A 20,000-nucleotide genomic window follows, 5' to 3' on the forward strand; every position below is an offset into this window, starting at 1 on the left:
AGGAGCTGGTGCTATCCGAGAACAATTAGCCGATCTAGATTTGCGAATTATTATAGATTATTCATCGGTAGAATGGAAAGAATTAGGGAAGAAGGCCTACGGGAATGAATGGGAAGATCGAAAAGTTGGAAGAAGAAAGGATTTTTGGTTCGACGCGTGGAATTAGCTAAGCATTTTATTCGAACAAATATAGAACCAGAATGGATGGTTTTATGTCTATTACTGCCTTCCCGAGTTGAGACCGATCATTCAGATAGATGGGGTAAACTAATGAGTTCAGATATTAATGAACTCTATAGAAGAGTTATCTATCGGAACAATACTCATTGATCTATTAACAACAAGTAGATCTACGCCAGAGAATTGTAATGTCAGAAAATTAGTACAAGAAGCCGTGGATACACTTGATAATGGAATCCGCGGACAACCAATGAGAGACGGTCATAATAGTTTACAAGTCGTTTTCGGATGTAATTGAAGGCAAAGAAGGAAGATTTCGTGAGACTATGCTTGGAAAACGGGTTGATTATTCATCTTCAAATAGCAATAGAACTTTTCCAGATATTTGTAATTCGTGGTCTAATTAGACAACATCTGCTCGAACATAGGAGTTGCTAAGAGTAAAATTCGGAAAAAGAGCCAATTGTATAAATACTTCAGGAAGTTATGCAGGGCATCCGGTATTACTGAATAGAGCGCCGACTTTGCATAGATTAGGCATACAGGCATTCCAACCCACTGCAGACTTTGATGGGGATCAAATGGCTGTTCATGTACCTTTATCGTTGGAGGCTCAAGCGGAGGCTCGTTTACTTATGTTTTCATATAACTTTATCTCCAGCTATTGGAGATCCCATTTCCGTACCAACTCAAGATATGCTTATTGGGCTCTATGTATTAACAAGCAGGAATCGCCGAGGTATTTGTGCAAATAGGTATAATCCATGTAATCACAGAAATTATCAAAATGAAAGAATTTACGATAATAATCAATATACGAAAGAACTTTTTCAATTCCTATGATGCAATTGGTGCTTATCGGCAGAAAAGAATCAATTTAGATAGTCCTTTGTGGCTCCGTTGGCAACTAGATCAACGCGCTATTGCTTCAAGAGAAGCTCCCGTCGAAGTTCACTATGAATCTTTGGGTACCTATCATGAGATTTATGAACACTATCTAATAGTAAGAAATATAAAAGAAATTCTTTGTATATACATTCGAACTACTGTTGGTCATATTTCTATCGAGAAATCGAAGAAGCTATACAAGGGTTTTGCCAAGCCGGCTCAGATGGTATCTAATCATAGGGATCTAAGCTAAGTAATTCTATGACACTGGCATGAATTCCGATCTCTTCGGTTCAGCTAGGACCCTAGTTCCTGAATTTCATTTCTATGCAAATCAAGATCGAAAAGGAAGTTTCCAATCATTGACTCAAATCCATTGTCGAACTCTACTCAGCGGAATATGGAGGTACTTATGGCCAAACGGGCCAATCTGGTCTTCAAAGTGATAGATGGAACTGCCAACGACTTATTAGCAGATTAATAGATCATTTTGGAATGGCATACATCACATCCTGGATCAAGTAAAGACTCTGGGTTTCCAGCAAGCCACTGCTACATCCATTTCATTAGGAATTGATGATCTTTTAACAATACTCTAAGGGATGGCTAGTTCAAGATGCTGAACAACAAAGTTTGATTTGGAAAACACTATCATTATGGAAATGTACACGGTAGAAAATTGCCAATCTATTGAGATGGTATGCTAAATATTTGCGACAAGAAATGAATTTAATTTAGATGACGGAACCTTTAACCAGTCCATATAATGTCTTTCGGGAGCTAGGGGAAATGTATCTCAAGTACACCAATTAGTAGGTATGAGAGGATTAATGTCGGATCCACAAGGACAAATGATCGATTTACCTATTCAAAGCAATTTACGCGAAGGACTATCTTTAACAGAATATATCATTTCTTGCTACGGAGCCCGCAGGGGTTGTCGATACCGCTGTACGAACATCAGATGCTGGATATCTTACGCGTAGACTTGTTGAAGTAGTTCAACACATTGTTGTACGTAGAACAGATTGTGGCACCACCCGAGGGATTTCTGTGAGTCCTCAAAATGGGATGATGTCGAAAGAATTTTATTCAAACATTAATTGGTCGTGTATTAGCAGACAATATATAAGGGTCTACGATGCATTGCCATTCGAAATCAAGATATTGATTAGACTTGCCAATCGATTCATAACCTTTCGAACACAAACAATATCTATTCGAACTCCCTTTACTTGTAGGAGTACGTCTTGGATCTGTCGATTATGTTATGGCCGGAGTCCTACTCATGGCGATCTAGTGGAATTAAAGTCAATCCTCAAGAACATTTCATACCGGCGGAGTATTCACAGGTACTGCAGAACATGTACGAGCCTCTAATGGAAAATAAAATTTAACGAGGATTTGGTTCATCCCATACACGTCATGGGCATCCTGTTTTCATGTTATAGACTTGTATGTAACTATTGAAAGTCACGATATATAACGCTACTATTCCACCAAAGAGTTTCCCTTTAGTTCAAACAATCAATATGTAGAATCAGAACAAGTGATTGCTGAAATTCAAGGGAACATACACTTTGAATTTTAAAGAGAAGGTTCGAAACATATTTATTCCGATTCAGAAGGGAAATGCACTGGAGTACTGATGTATACCATGCACCTGAATTTATGTAATGTCCATCTCTTACCAAAAACAAGTCATTTATGGATATTATCAGGAAATTCGTGCAGATCCAGTATAGTTCTTTCGCCCATAAGGATCAAGATCAAATGAACGTTCATTCTCTATCAAAAGAAGATATATTTCTAGTCCTTCCGTAAATTCCGTAAATAATGATCAAGTTAAACCCAAATTTTAGTTCAGATTTTCGGGTAAAAACCAAGTAGGATTCCTTATTATTCAGAACTTAATCGAATCGTATGTACTGGCCATTGTAACTATATCCCGCGATTCTCTACGAGAATTTGATTTATTGCAAGAGGCGAAGAAATAAATCATCCCATTCCAATCAATTCAAGAACAAGAAAAACTAATGACCCGCTCCTCGGCTATCTCGATTGAAATACCGCTAAATGGTATTTTCCGTAGAAATAGTGTTTTGCTTATTTTGACGATCCCCAATACCAAGAAAGAGTTCGGAATTACTAAATATGGGGCTATAGGGGTGCATTCAATCGTCAAAAAGAAGATTTGATTGAGTATCGGAGTCAAAGAATTTAAGCCAAAATACCAAATGAAGGTAGATCGCTTTTTCATTCCGAAGAAGTGTATATTTTACCCGAATCTTCTTCCCTAATGGAACAATAGTATCATTGGAGTAGATACACCAATCACTTTAAATACAAGAAGTCGGGTGGGCGGATTGGTCCGAGGAGAAAAAAAATTGAGCTTAAAATCTTTTCTGGAGATATCCATTTCCGGAGAGACAGATAAAATATCCCGACACAGTGGTATCTTGATACCACCAGGAATGGTAAAACAAATTCTAAGGAATCAAAAACAGAAAAACTGGATCTATATCCAACGAATCGCACCTACCAGGAAAAGTATTTTGTTTTGGTTCGACTAGTAATCATATATGAGATAGCGAACGGTATAAATTTAGAAACACTTTCCCCGGGATTTATTGCAGGAAAAGGATAATCTGAAACTTCGAGTTGTCAATTATATTCTTCTGGAAATGGTAAACCGATTCGAGGAATTTCTGACACAAGTATTCAATTAGTTCGTACTTGTTTAGTGTTGAATTGGGACCAAGAAAAAAGTTCTTCTATCGAAGAGGCCCGCGCCTTGTTGAAGTAAACACAAATGGTCTGATTCGTGATTTCTTAAGAATCAACCTAGTGAAATCCCATATTTCATATATCAGTAGAAAAGGAATGATCCATCGGGTTCAGGGCCGATCTCTAATAATGGGGCAAATCACACCAATATTAATCCATTTTATCCCATCTATTTCAAGACAAGGATTCAACAATCACTTAAACAAAATCAAGGAACTATTAGTACGTTGTTGAATAGAAATAAGGAATGTCAATCTTTGATAATTTTGTCATCATCTAATTGTTTTCGAATGGATCCCTTCAACGATGTAAAACATCACAATGTAATAAAAGAATCAATTAAAAGAGATCCTATAATTCCAATTAGAAATTCGTTGGGCCCTTTAGGAACAGCCCTTCAAATTGCGAATTTGTATTTATTTTACCATTTAAATTTAATAACTCATAATCGGATCTCAGTAACTAAATATTTGAAACTTGACAATTTAAAACAGACTTTTCGAGTACTTAAATATTATTTAATGGACGAAAACGGGAGAGTTGTTAATCCCGATCCATGCAGTAACAGTGTTTTGAATCCATTCAATTTGAATTGGTATTTTCTCCATCATAATTATCATCATAATTATTGTCATAATTATTGTGAAGAAAGCTTCACAATAATTAGCCTGGGACAGTTTATTTGCGAAAATGTCTGTATGGCCAAAAACGGACCACATCTAAAATCGGGTCAAGTTATAATTATTCACATTGGCTCTGTAGTAATAAGATCCGCTAAGTTTTATTTGGCCACCCGGGAGCAACCGTTCATGGCCATTATGGAGAAACTTTACGAAGGAGATACATTAGTTACATTTATATATGAAAAGTCGAGATCTGGTGATATAACGCAGGGTCTTCCAAAAGTAGAACAAGTGTTAGAAGTGCGTTCAATTGATTCAATATCGATAAACCTAGAAAAGAGAGTTGGGGGTTGGAACGAATGTATACCAAGAATTCTTGGAATTCCTTGGGGATTCTTGATTGGTACTGAGCTAACTATAGTGCAAAGTCGCATCTCTTTGGTTAATAAGATCCAAAGGGTTTATCGATCCCAAGGGGTGCAGATCCATAATAGGCATATAGAAATTATTGTACGTCAAATAACATCAAAAGTATTGGTTTCAGAAGACGGAATGTCTAATGTTTTTTCACCCGGAGAACTAATTGGATTGTTGCGAGCGGAACGAACGGGACGTGCTTTGGAAGAAGCCATCTGTTACCGAGCCATATTATTGGGAATAACGAGAGCATCCCTGAATACTCAAAGTTTCATATCCGAGGCCAGTTTTCAAGAAACTGCTCGTGTTTTAGCAAAAGCCGCTCTCCGCGGTCGTATCGATTGGTTGAAAGGCCTGAAAGAAAACGTTGTTCTAGGCGGTATGATACCCGTTGGTACCGGATTCAAAGGATTAGTACAAGGTTCAAGGCAATATAAGAACATTCCTTTGAAAACCAAAAAGAATAATTTATTCGGGGGGGAATTTAGAGATAGAGATATTTTATTCCACCACAGAGAGTTATTTTATTCTTGCATTTCAAAAAATTTCTACGATACATCAGAACAATCATTTATAGGATTTAATGATTCCTAAGAGCGGATTCATCCTTTTTTTTAATTAACGCGGTCCTGTGATTTGTTACATGTGATTCGTTAATAGTAAAGAAATAAAGAAATTAAGGAATAGAAAGAAATTAATCGCTTGGATCGTATATCAACGTCCAATCTCCGGGAAAGAGAAGGTTCCATCGGAACAATTATTTATTTCATACCCTGTCTCTCTTTTTCTGAAAAGAAAAAAAAGAGAGAGGAAGTGGGAGAAATGATAAGAAGATATTGGAACATTAATTTGGAAGAGATGATGAAAGCAGGAGTTCATTTTGGTCATGGTACTAGAAAATGGAATCCGAGAATGGCACCTTATATCTCTGCAAAGCGTAAGGGTATTCATATTACAAATCTTACTAGAACTGCTCGTTTTTATCAGAAGCTTGTGATTTAGTTTTGATGCAGCAAGTAGGAGAAAACAATTTTAATTGTTGGTACCAAAAATAAAGCGGCGGATTCAGTAGCACGAGCTGCAATAAGGGCTCGGTGTCATTATGTTAATAAAAAATGGCTCGGCGGTATTTTAACGAATTGGTCCACTACAGAAACTAGACTTCAAAAGTTCAGGGACTTGAGAATGGAACAAAAGACAGGTAGACTCAACCGTCTTCCGAAAGGAGATGCGGCTCGGTTGAAGAGACAGTTAGCTCACTTGCAAACATATCTGGGTGGGATTAAATATATGACGGGTTACCTGATATTGTAATAATCGTTGATCAGCAAGAAGACTATACGGCTCTTCGGGAATGTATCACTTTGGGAATCCCAACGATTTGTTTAATTGATACAAACTGTGACCCGGATCTCGCAGATATTTCGATTCCAGCGAATGATGACGCTATAGCTTCAATCCGACTAATTCTTAATAAATTAGTATTTGCAATTTGTGAGGGTCGTTCTAGCTATATACGAAATCCCTGATTAATAATAAGATAGAGTAATAATAAGATAAATTAATTATTTTGTGAATTCCATAGCATATATTTATGGAATCGGTTACTATTTCTGAATCGTACAAAAGAGATAAAAATAACTGGGTATATTATGTGATTTGTCGGTATCTAAAATATACAATTTAAATTGAAAATATACAATTTTAGCGGGCAAGTCAAAAAAAGATGGTTGAATCAAAATAATTCCTTTTAAAGTTTTCTTTTTCAGAGGGCAATATGAATGTTCATGTTCTATCATGTTCCATCAACACACTAAAAGGGTTATATGATATATCCGGTGTGGAAGTAGGCCAGCATTTCTATTGGAAAATAGGAGGTTTCAAGTCCATGCCCAAGTACTTATTACTTCTTGGGTTGTAATTGCTATCTTATTAGGTTCCGCCATTGTAGCTGTTCGAACCCACAAACCATTCCGACTGGCGGTCAGAATTTCTTCGAATATGTTCTTGAATTCATTCGAGATGTGAGCAAAACTCAGATTGAGAGGAATACGGTCCATGGGTCCCCTTTATTGGAACTATGTTTCTATTTATTTTGTTTCTAATTGGGCGGGGCGCTTTACCTTGGAAGATCATAGAATTACCTCATGGGGAGTTAGCCGCACCTACGAATGATATAAATACTACCGTTGCTTTAGCTTTACTTACGTCAATAGCATATTTTTATGCGGGCCTTAGCAAAAAGGATTAGGTTATTTCGGTAAATACATTCAACCAACTCCAATCCTTTTACCCATTAACATTTTAGAAGATTTCACAAAACCTTTATCGCTTAGCTTCGACTTTCGGAAATATATTAGCGGATGAATTAGTAGTTGTTGTTCTTGTTTCTTTAGTACCTTTAGTGGTTCCTATACCTGTCATGTTCCTTGGATTATTTACAAGTGGTATTCAAGCTCTTATTTTTGCAACTTTAGCTGCGGCTTATATAGGCGAATCCATGGAAGGGCATCATTGACTAATTTTCAAAATAGTCTTTTTTAGCTTTTAGTGTAAGGCAATCTATGCCTTGTTCAAGATAATCTACTTACACTTAGTGAACATAAATATACACACATAAATCGACAAAATCAAAAGGTCTATACAATCTAAAGGAATAGTAAAAACTAAAGGAAAAAAGATTACGATATTAAATTAATTGTAAAAAAAAGGAAAGAGATCTAAAGGATCTTTGACCAAAGGAAACTATTAATAAATAAGAAATTACATGAACTTAGATCAACCAAAACTTCTATGCAATGATTCAGACTCATGAATTCTTCCATTTAGATTGATTGTATCCGTGTGGGATAATGATAAGGAAGAGAAGAATTTACGAAAATGAGATTAAGAAAAACGAAATGGGTTGTTTGGGAGAGTGGAATCAAACTAGGTGTATGTAATATATATATTGGCTATAAGCCCATTTTCTTTTGTGAATGTTTCAAAAATGATTTTAGAATCCGATTGAATCTAAGATATGAATAGTTGGTTTACGTTATGTAAGAAGGACGTGTATATGGAATATTAAGTATTAACTAGTTATCTATGAGTTAAAAGATATATCTAATCTGCCCTACTACGGAGATTTAGATAGAGATTCCAAGAAAAGTCCTTCCTTTTTTTTCGTTTGTAACTGTGAATTGAATATTGAATAAAGAGATTAAATCAAGAAAAGAATGAAAAGTTCGAATTCAAAGAATGATTCGGAACAAAGAAAGAAATGGAAAACAAAAAGTTGTATGAATTCACAAAAACTTTGTGGATAGGAACTAAAAATAGATATCGAAGTAGTTCTGATGATTCAATAATATTATTACTTCAATTCGGAGTTCTTAGTTACTCTGACTGGATGAAAATCTTATTGATGGAATGAATAATTAAGTCATAATTTATTGATTGATTGTATCATTAACCATTTCTTTAATTTTATTTTGTGCGAGGAACTTATCATGAATCCATTGATTTCGCCGCTTCCGTTATTGCTGCGGGTTTGGCCGTTGGGCTTGCTCTATTGGACCTGGGGTTGGTCAAGGTACTGCCGCGGGCCAAGCTGTAGAGGGTATCGCAAGACAACCTGAGGCGGAGGGAAAATACGAGGTACTTTATTGCTTAGTCTGGCTTTTATGGAAGCTTTAACAATTTATGGACTAGTTGTAGCATTAGCACTTTTATTTGCGAATCCTTTTGTTTAATCTTATAAAAATACGTATTTTTTATTGTCTTGGGCTTGCTGGTTGTTTTCGAATTATATCAAGATCTCATTCCTACAATTACTTATTTATTTTTATTGGGACAATAACCCACGGAAGGACTGATTTGAGGACGAGAAATTAGTATACTAACTCGCTTTCCTTCCCCCCCCTTAGTACAATCGAAACCTTTTTAAGGAAATGCTGCAACAGGATATAATATATTATTTTGTTTTGTTTTGCAATTGACACGAGACCTGGTACCAAATTCTAAACTGAATTTTACTAAGAACAATACTTATTAGAGATTTCAAATAAAATAAATATAAATAATAGAAATTTATAATCTATAAATATACTATAAATATAAAAATCGAAAATAATAGAAATAAAATAATAAATGAATATATAAATATATAGAATATAGAAATAAAATGTGGAATAGAATAAAAAAATAAAAATATATAATTAGATAATTAGTCTGTCTATAGTCGACAAGAAAAGAGGAGATCCTATGAAAATGTAACTGATTCTTTCGTTTCCTTGGGTCACTGGCCATCCGCCGGGAGTTTCGGATTTAATACCGATATTTTAGCAACAAATCCAATAAATCTAAGTGTAGTCCTTGGTGTATTGATTTTTTGGAAAGGGGTGTGCGAGTTGTTTATTTCAAGAATAGGCTGGATTGAACCAGCTGCGCTTTTTGTTTTAACTAGGAAAGACAAGGTGCATGATCCCGCGAATTACTTCTGAATAAATTAAGAAATCATCTTTAAGAACCATAGCAGTTCGTGATTCATGGGTAAAGTAAATATGCTTTGATTCTCTATCAACCAATAACGTGGGACCATTAATATGGTTAAAGCTAAACTGTTTAAAGTCTAGATGCAGCAAGGTACTCTTTCTACTACTATGTTAATACATATGTTAATACAAAAATAAGTTCAAAATGAATAGTTGGAAATTGTTTCGGTATAGAACACTCATGTCGAAAAAAGATTTGAACCCTTTTTGTTTTGAAAATGGGTATTTCACTCATTCTTATCCAATGGGTATTTCACTCATTCTTATCCAATGCTGAGCCGATAACCTATGCATTAAAGTAAATTTTGGATTTGAAGAAAAAAACAACTTTACTGACAATTACTTGTTTGGTCAGAAGAGTCCTCCGAATATAAATATTCCGGTCTTGGGTTAGTGATTAGTTTCGATATTTTCGATATTTTGATTTTGGAATATGTATTATGATATGAATAGAGAATAGAGGATAGGCTCATTTCAGTCAAAAAGCTATGGGAATTTCCCCATACCATAAGTAATTGAGCGGAGAGCCAAATGAATCGAAAGATTCATGTTTGGTTCGGGAAGGATCATGGAAGTTTTGCAATGAATGGAAAGATAATCTACTTTCATTAACGGATTTATTAGATAATCGAAAACAAAGGATTTTGGATACTATTCGAAATTCAGAAGAACTACGTGAGGGGCCATTGAACAGCTGGAAAAGCCCGGGCCCGCTTACGGAAAGTGGAAATAGAAGCAGATCAGTTTCGAATGAATGGATACTCTGAGATAGAATGAGAAAAGTTGAATTTGATTAATTCAACTTATAAAACTTTGAAACAATTAGAAAATTACAAAATGAAACCATTCATTTTGAACAACAAAGAACGATTAATCAAGTCCGACAACGGGTTTTCCAACAAGCCTTACAGGGAGCTCTAGGAACTCTGAATAGTTGTTTGACCAACGAGTTACATTTACGTACCATCAATGCTAATCTTGGCATGTTTGGGGCGATAAAAGAAATAACTGATTAGTCCTTCTATTCTATTGTAGGCATTATTTTTTTTTTTTCAAAAAATTAAGAAATATTCATGGTAACCATTCGAGCCGACGAGATTAGTAATATTATCCGCGAACGTATTGAGCAATATAATAGGGAAGTAAAGATTGTAAATACGGGTACCGTACTTCAAGTAGGCGACGGCATTGCTCGTATTTATGGTCTTGATGAAGTAATGGCAGGTGAATTAGTAGAATTTGAAGAGGGTACAATAGGCATTGCTCTGAATTTGGAATCAAATAATGTCGGTGTCGTTTTAATGGGTGACGGTTTAATGATACAAGAGGGAAGTTCCGTAAAAGCAACAGGAAGGATTGCTCAGATACCGGTGAGTGAGGCTTATTTGGGTCGTGTTATAAATGCCCTGGCTAAACCTATTGACGGTCGAGGTGAAATTTCAGCTTCTGAATCGCGGTTAATTGAATCTCCCGCTCCTGGTATTATTTCGAGACGTTCCGTATACGAGCCTCTTCAAACAGGACTTATTGCTATTGATTCGATGATCCCCATAGGACGCGGTCAGCGGGAATTGATTATTGGGGACAGACAGACCGGTAAAACAGCAGTAGCCACAGATACAATTCTCAATCAACAAGGACAAAATGTAATATGTGTTTATGTAGCTATTGGGCAAAAAGCGTCTTCTGTGGCTCAGGTAGTGACTACTTTACAGGAAAGAGGGGCAATGGAGTACACTATTGTGGTAGCCGAAACGGCGGATTCTCCGGCTACATTACAATACCTCGCCCTTATACAGGAGCAGCTCTGGCTGAATATTTTATGTACCGTGAACGACACACCTTAATCATTTATGATGATCTCTCCAAACAAGCGCAGGCTTATCGCCAAATGTCGCTTCTATTACGAAGACCACCTGGTCGTGAAGCTTATCCCGGAGATGTCTTTTATTTGCATTCACGCCTTTTGGAAAGAGCTGCTAAATCAAGTTCCCGTTTAGGTGAAGGAAGTATGACTGCTTTACCAATAGTCGAGACCCAATCAGGAGACGTTTCGGCTTATATTCCTACTAATGTAATTTCCATTACAGATGGACAAATATTCTTATCCGCCGATTTATTCAATGCTGGAATCAGGCCTGCTATTAATGTGGGTATTTCCGTTTCCAGAGTAGGATCCGCTGCTCAAATTAAAGCTATGAAACAAGTAGCTGGTAAGTTAAAATTGGAATTGGCGCAATTCGCAGAATTAGAAGCCTTTGCGCAATTCGCTTCGGATCTTGATAAAGCTACTCAGAATCAATTGGCAAGAGGTCAACGATTACGCGAGTTGCTCAAATAATCCCAATCAGCTCCTCTCACGGTGGAGGAACAGATAATGACTATTTATACCGGAACGAATGGTTATCTTGATTCATTAGAAATTGGACAAGTAAGGAAATTTCTCGTTGAGTTACGTACCTACTTAAAACGAATAAACCTCAGTTCCAAGAAATCATATCTTCTACCAAAACATTCACTGAAGAGGCGGAAACCCTTTGAAAGAAGCTATTCAGGAACAGAAGGAACGTTTTCTACTTCAGGAACAAGTCTAAAGAAATAAATCACTACAGGTATAAGTATAAAGAAATTAATCACTTTTAATCTTTAACTTTTAATTATAAAAATTTTATTTTATAATTTATAAATTTATAATCTATATATTTATATTTTAGAATCTATATAAAATCTATATAATCTATATATAGATTATTATATTATAATATGTATATTATATGAAAAAAAATTGCGTCCAATAGGATTTGAACCTATACCAAAGGTTTAGAAGACCTCTGTCCTATCCATTAGACAATGGACGCTTTTCTATTCCATTCCAATTTTTTCTTTTTCTTCATATTTTTGTTCATAAAAAAGAATATGCAAGATAATTTTAGGAATTACCTATTTTTGAATTAAAATGAAATGTAAAAATGTAAATGTAAATGATGGATTAATTCTTTTATATTCATTTTAGAATTATTTAATTTTAGAATGAAATATTCTAATTTTTAGAATTTATTATTAGATTATTAGAATTTTCAATTTTTTTATTGCAATTTACAATTACTTTTTCTAACATTATTCTAGTTTCTTATTAATTTATATTCTAATAATATAAAGATAGTATATTAATATAAAGATAGTATATACACTATCTAGAGTCTATTTATAGAACAAATTATAACTATATACTATAACTTTATATTATATAGTTATAATAGATATTAACTAGTTATAATAGAAATATATAAAAACTTAATAACTTCTATAATAACTAACTATATAGAATAGAGGGTTATTATATATTGTTAATATATAGTTAGCTATTTATATAATATAAAATATAAAATTAAAAATTTATATAATATTTTATATAATATTAATATTAAAAATTTATATAATATTATATAATATTATAATATAATAATAATATTAATAATTAGAATAATAATATTAATAATTATAATATAATTATAATAATAGAAAATAGAAAATTAATAATAGAAAATAGAAAATACGTATATGGAGTCCAATTTAATTAGACTATTAGAAACTATTCAAAAATTTTAAATAAATAATTTAAATTTTTGAATTAATATTTTTAGAAATATTCTATATTCTATTATATTCTATATAAAATTCTATTATATTCTATATAAATATATTAGAATAAAAATATTATCTCTATTTTTTTTATTTTTAGACTCTATTTTTAGTATTTTTAGAGAGTATAGAGATATAGAGCGGGTAGCGGGAATCGAACCCGCATCGTTAGCTTGGAAGGTTAGTTATAGTCGACGTTGATTCATCATCTTTAACGTCTCTAATTCAAAACCGAACATGAAACTTTGGTTTCATTCGGCTCCTTTATGGAATATGGAAAATTTCCAGCTATAAGAAGTGAGCGAAAAAAATTCGACACATAACATCTATGTTAGCTTTTCTGTCTTAATGCATTCAAAGCAAGGCGCTTAGATGATCCTCTAGACGAGTGGGGTTTTTAATCTTTCTAGTTACTTCGTTCTCATTTCATCTGAAAGAATCCTTAGGAAAGGCAGTTTGTTTCCACCGAGCTAAAACAAGATGTCGATGTCTATAGTAAACCAAAGTCATCGTTTAATACTTATTTTGCTTCAATCTCGACTATACAAAACAAAGAAAAATTGAAGATTTAGCTATGATTAGAAATATACTTTCTGTCTTTTCCATAGATCCTTTACTCATACTCATTCAATTGAATGGATTGATCCAATTAATAAAATTATGTTTGTAATTTCATAATCCAATTTTTTCAATTAGAAATTCAAAAATTGGATACAAATCACGAGAATGTATATTCTTCCTCGAATTTTCATTGAGAGGTAAAGGATTAAATCTTTTAAGAAATAAAGTTTTCACCGGAATATGGAGCCAAGGATCCCTTAACTATTAGAATAGAGTTAATAGAACGAATCACACTTTTACCACTAAACTATACCCGCCATGATGCGATTATTGTATATAAATGAACCTTTGTCGAGTAAGACATTTTGAATTTTATTTTAAATTTTCATTTAAATTGAATATATAATTATTCAAATTAAATATATAATTATAGAATATATATTTAATTTAATATATTAAATTAATATATTAAATTAAATAAAATAGTTCCATATAAAAATAAAAGAATAAAAAATATAAAAAGTAATTTTGAAAGTAATAAAAGTAATAAAATAAAGAAAAGAGGGAAAAGGCTTTTTTTATTTCGCCTTACCTGTTGTGTAATGTAACATAGTAAGTATCCTTTTCAATCGGGAGAGATGGCTGAGTGGACTAAAGCGTCGGATTGTTAATCCGTTGTACGAGTTATCCGTACCGAGGGTTCGAATCCTCTCTTCCGGGTTCCGGTGATGACTTGGAATTTTTTTCTTTCTTTAAATTTAGCGAACTTTTTGTTTTATTTAATATTTAAAATGTAGAATAGTAAAATACTAAGAACATTGAAAATCAAGAAAACCCTTATATTTTTTTTTATTTTAATTTTATATATTTTATTTTTTATTCTTCACGTCCGGGATTACGTCCTGGATCATTAGATAAAAATCCAAAGATGAATAGAGAAACAAAGAATATCACTACTGTGTAAACAAAGAGTTTGAGAGTAAGCATTATAAAATCTCCAAGATCTTTTTGTTTGGAAAAAAATAGATTCTCTATTTTTATACCACATATTCTATTTTAACACCAAGACATGGAGCGGTTTCTAGAAATAGAAAATAATTTTTCTAAATTCAAAATTCATTTGTAATAAAAGTCGAGTCTTTAATTGCCAAAAATTTTGTTTCATACCGAAAATTAGATATTTTTTCATAACTACAAAAAGGATTCTAATAGGATCTGCAATGGAAAAAAAGTTTAGAATGAAAAAAAATGGGGTGATCCAGAATTCTCGCGTTTATAGTTTATATTTATACAATAACTTCAATATTTGAATTAAGAGTTTATACTTTATACTATAAGACTTATCTGATCTTATCAATTGCTATAATTTTTTTTCTCGAATAAATCATGAATTATTTTAGGACAGCATTAAAGATCTCATCGAAAACTTACAGCAGCCTGCCAAACAAAGGCTAATAGAAAAAGAGTACAGGGATTACTGGCATAACATCTACGGATTGGATTCAAAAAGGCGTAGGCTTCGGGCAATTTTGTAAGAAAAATTGCTTGAATAAAGGGCAGAATTAAGACAGATACAAATTAAACTAAAAATATTAAGCATAACAAACATTTTGTTCTTGAAGATAATTTTATTTTGACTGAGTTATTAATATGTTATTAATATAAAAGAAAAAAAAGAAAAGATATAAAATTGATAAAAATAAAGATAAAGAAAGGTAGATTAAAACCCTTCTTTATTAAACTTTATAAAATTTATTAAACTCACCCAATCAAAAATCCTTCAATTCTCAAATCAAAAAGAATAGAGGAAATCATATTTTTATACAGTATCTTAATTGAATTATATATTATGATCAATAAATTGAATTTAATTCTATATCTACACATAGAAAAATCCGAACAACAAGCTAATATATTTTCTAGATATTTGGTGGAATTGACGAAGAGCTAATACCAATATTAGTTTTTATTAGTGTTGAATAGAAATTCAAATGGGCGTGGCCAAGTGGTAAGGCAACGGGTTTTGGTCCCGCTATTCGGAGGTTCGAATCCTTCCGTCCCAGCTATTCCTATATATCAAAAAAAGGATCCTTCCTTGTTTGATTTATCATTTAACATCTCCCATATAATTTAATTTGGGAAGTAGATAGGAGTTAATTAGTATTAGTAATGGAAGATATCTATTTCAATGCCTTCGCCGGTGCCTGTGAAAATTAAATAACAAAGAAACTACATATGTTTCATATGTAGTTTCTTTTAACTAACCTCATTTTCAGATATTTTATCTTTGTCTTTAATGAATAATTCTAAATCTATCTAACAATTGAGAATCTATCTAACAATTGAGACGGGATTGATTCATATATCCCATTCACTTTCGGCTTTACTTTAGGAAAAATTTTTAGAAAGAATCAAGTCAAGTCAAATAAACTATTCATAAAATGAAAAATGCTTATATGTATGTATTTTTAGCATTTTTTTATTAACACCTTTGTTTCCGATTTTGTAATGTAAAAAAATTGTCATCCCTCGCTTAATTTTAATATTTAACATAGAATATCCATAATTAATTTCAGTGACAATTCTTTAGTTTAGACAATTCTTTAGTCTATCTGATAGTCTATCTGAAAATTGAATATTTTTTACCTATTTATTTTATTTTAAATCCTTGATGGTTTAATTCAAATCTGTATCTAAAAAGGGGGTTTTTCTCTCTCTTATAATGAGAAGATATATTTCTTACCTTAAAACAAAAAATAATGATATTGGGATAGGCAATTTAAAATGAAATCTTTTAATGATTTTATAAGTTCTTGGGACTCAAAGAAATGTGAGATAGGCGAATCCGTCCTATGGAGTCACTTGAAGATTCAAAAGAACTTATTTCTTTATCTTATTCTAAATTAGAATTGAAAATAAAAAATATTCATACAATAAAATATGGGATTAATTTGAATTTTCTGACACTTCTTCAGAAACTACCCAATAGAAGTTCAAATTTTGATTCCTATGTGCCGGTCGAACCAATGACTATTCACGATTCCATAATTGAATCAATTACATACTATTTCAAAACTCAAAGAATGTTATGGTAAAACTTCGTTTGAAACGATGTGGTAGAAAGCAACGTGCGACTTGAAGGACACGATCGGCTGTGGATTCTTACATCCCCCCTATTATATATATAATATATATATAATTATATTATATATATTATATAGTATATAGATTAGTATATAGATTAATATTATATAGCTCTATATATAATATTATATAGCATATAGCAATAGCATATAGGAATGAGGGTGCTCTTAGCTCGACATCGTTTGTTCTGTTATACACTAGAACCTTCGTTTTTATTGGGTTGTAATGTAAATAGTACATGATGGAGCTCGAGTAGAAAGTAAAGTATTGATTTATTTCTTAGGAGCAAGAATCTAGGGTTAGCCCTAATCAATAAGTTGGAACAACTTCGTAAGTATATTTTCAATATCGAAATAGAAAGGATCCAATCCTAGCAAATTTCAAGTCCAAGAATAAGGTTTGTTGGAATTGACCAAATTCTTTTGATTAAAAAGTGTATCACACAGGAATCAATTGTTAGTCTGATTCTTTAATAGAAAGAAATCACAAAAAGTGGTATGTTGCTGCCATTTCGAAACGATTAAAGATCACCGAAGTAATGTCTAAACCCAACGATTCAAGGCAAAGATAAAGGATCCTGGAACAAGGAAATACCGTTTCAATTGTCTCAACAATTAGATCAGAATGAAGAATCAAAATACATTATACATTTAAAAATAAAAGAAAGAAACAAAAAGAAAAAGAAAGGGCATTAGAGATCACTCAATAAGTGAAAATGAAACGCCTAAGGGGTTCCCTTTGAGCTATTTGAAAGTTATCCAACTTGAGTTAGAAGGGTATAGATGCTTTTTTTCTTTTGTTTACCAAAAAGAAAAAAAAAAAAGAAGAAAAGGACTTAAATCATAAGTTAATTGATTTGATGATTTTATGGATCTATTTGACACTATAATTCTAGATATATACAGAACTTCGAATCATTTTTCTCGAGCCGTACGAGGACAAAACTTTATACGTTTCCACGGGGGTCTTTTTTTCTACCTCTACCCCAATGAGCCGTTTATCGAATCGTTGCAATTGATGTTCGATCCCGCAGAGAAGGAAGAGATCTTCGGAAAGTGGGTTTTTATGATCCTTTAAAAAATCAAACCTATTTAAATGTTCCTACTATTCTATATTTCCTTGAAAAAGGCGCTCAACCTACGGGAACTGTTCATGATATTTTAAGCAAGGCGGGGTTTTACGGAACTTCGTCTTAATCAAACGTAATTTACTTAACGAAATGCAGGGTGTGGGTAATTCGTATATATATATAGCTTTTATATTATAACCTTTTCTCTATTACACCCCCCTTCTCTTGTTCTATTCATACTATATTCATACCTATTTTTTTTTATTTTTAATTGTTAAATTGAATGCAATTCATTCTTTTGTTTTCGTCATTGTGTATTTTTTTTTTCTCAATTTATTCAATTTATATTGACAACAGTGTATCAAATAAATATAATCCGATCTGAGGTAATTGGATCTTTTCTGTGGATCTATTTATTCCTGTTCCATAGATTTGGTTTTTTCTTTATTCAAGTGATGGTTTTTTTAGATTTGTTGTAATACAAACGTTTTGTTTGATTGAAAAAAATGTTATAAATTATAAAATAAAAGAATATTTTTAATTTTTTTTTATTCAGAATTGATTAAAATTTTTTGTATTTAATTTCTTGCTAGTTTAATGCTAGTTTAATGTTTTGATTGTGTCATGTGCTTCAATTTCTTTATTTATTTTGATTCCGGCTGTATCTATAGAATTTCATTTTTTTTTTTGGGGGCTGCTAACTCAATGGTAGAGTACTCGGCTTTTAAGTGCGGCTAATATCTTTTACGCATTTGTATGAAGGAAGGGATTCGTCCATACCATCGGTATAGTTTGAAAGACCGCGACTGATCCTGAAAGGAATGAATGGAAAAACAGCATGTCGTATCAATGGAGAATTCTGAGAATATTTCATTTTTGTCGAATCGGGCCAAACCTTATTTGAATTCTTGGTTATTTGAGGTCTTGGTGCGGAACATAATAAATGAATTCAAGGTTGTGTCGAGTGAATAAATGGATAGAGTCCTACGGTTCCAAATTATAGGGAAACAAAAAAGCAATGAGCTTACGTTCTTAATTTGAATGATTATCCAATCTAATTAGACGTTAAAAAAATTAGTGCCTAATGCGGGAAAGGCCTTTAGCCAATTTTTATTTTCTTTTAATGAGTCCTAACTATTAGCTATTCCCCACTATGAGTATGAGCGGGAGATTAATGTGTAGAAGAAAGAGTATATTGATAAAGATATTTTTTCCAAAATCAAAAGAGCGATTGGCTTGAAAAATAAAGGATTTCTAATCATTTTTTTATCTATTTATCTTATAATAAACATAAACCAATTAGATGGAAAAAAGAGAGGATGGGAGTCCACTGATGAGTTTACCTATTTCCGAGGTATCTATTCTTTTCTATCATACTACTTTGTTTTTACTGTATCGCACTATGTAGCATTTAATAACCCAATAAAAAAATCCTCTATCCTTGGCTTCCAATCCAATTTAATTTCAAATAAAAATGGAGGAATATCAAAGATATTTAGAACTAGATAGATCTCGAAAAAATAACTTCCTATACCCATTTATCTTTCGGGAGTATATTTATACATTTGCTCATGATCACAGTTTAAATAGATCTACTTTGTTGGAAAATTTAGGTTATGACAATAAATCTAGTCTATTAATTGTAAAACGTTTAATTACTCGAATGTATCAACAGAACCATTTGATTATTTCTGCTAATGATTCTAATCAAAATCCATTTTTAAGTACAACAAGAATTTATATTATCAAATGATATCAGAGGGCTTTGCAGTTATTGTGGAAATTCCATTTTCCCTACGATTAGTATCTTCTTTAGAAAGGTCAGAGATAGTAAAATCTCATAAATTACGATCAATTCATTCAATATTTCCTTTTTTAGAGGACAAATTTCCACATTTAAATTATGTGTCAGATGTATTAATACCTTACCCCATCCATCTAGAAAAATTGGTTCAAATCCTTCGCTATTGGGTGAAAGATCCTCTTCTTTGCATTTATTACGACTCTTTCTTCATGAGTATTGGAATTGGAACAGTTTTATTATTCCAAAGAAATCAATTTCTATTTTTACAAAAGTAATCCAAGATTTTTCGTGTTCCTATATAATTCTCATGTATATGAATATGAATCCTCTTCTTTTTCTCCGTAACCAAT

The 20,000-nt window shown here is 32.5% G+C and overlaps 1 non-coding gene and 3 pseudogenes across 1 annotated transcript; 3 read left to right on the forward strand and 1 right to left on the reverse strand.

Moving 5' to 3' along the window:
- The first annotated feature begins 1,416 nt into the window (after window positions 1–1,416).
- LOC125368967 lies at window positions 1,417–5,597 on the forward strand (annotated as a pseudogene).
- A 1,040-nt stretch (window positions 5,598–6,637) lies between these two features.
- LOC125368962 lies at window positions 6,638–7,771 on the forward strand (annotated as a pseudogene).
- A 2,474-nt stretch (window positions 7,772–10,245) lies between these two features.
- On the forward strand, window positions 10,246–12,058 carry LOC125368974 (annotated as a pseudogene).
- A 158-nt stretch (window positions 12,059–12,216) lies between these two features.
- On the reverse strand, window positions 12,217–12,288 carry TRNAR-UCU. Its single transcript has one exon. It is a non-coding gene; the product is annotated as a tRNA-Arg (tRNA).
- Between the last annotated feature and the right edge of the window lie 7,712 nt (window positions 12,289–20,000).

This window comes from Ricinus communis, unplaced genomic scaffold (assembly GCF_019578655.1).
Source record: "Ricinus communis isolate WT05 ecotype wild-type unplaced genomic scaffold, ASM1957865v1 Ctg25, whole genome shotgun sequence".
NCBI classification, from domain to species: Eukaryota; Viridiplantae; Streptophyta; class Magnoliopsida; order Malpighiales; family Euphorbiaceae; genus Ricinus; species Ricinus communis.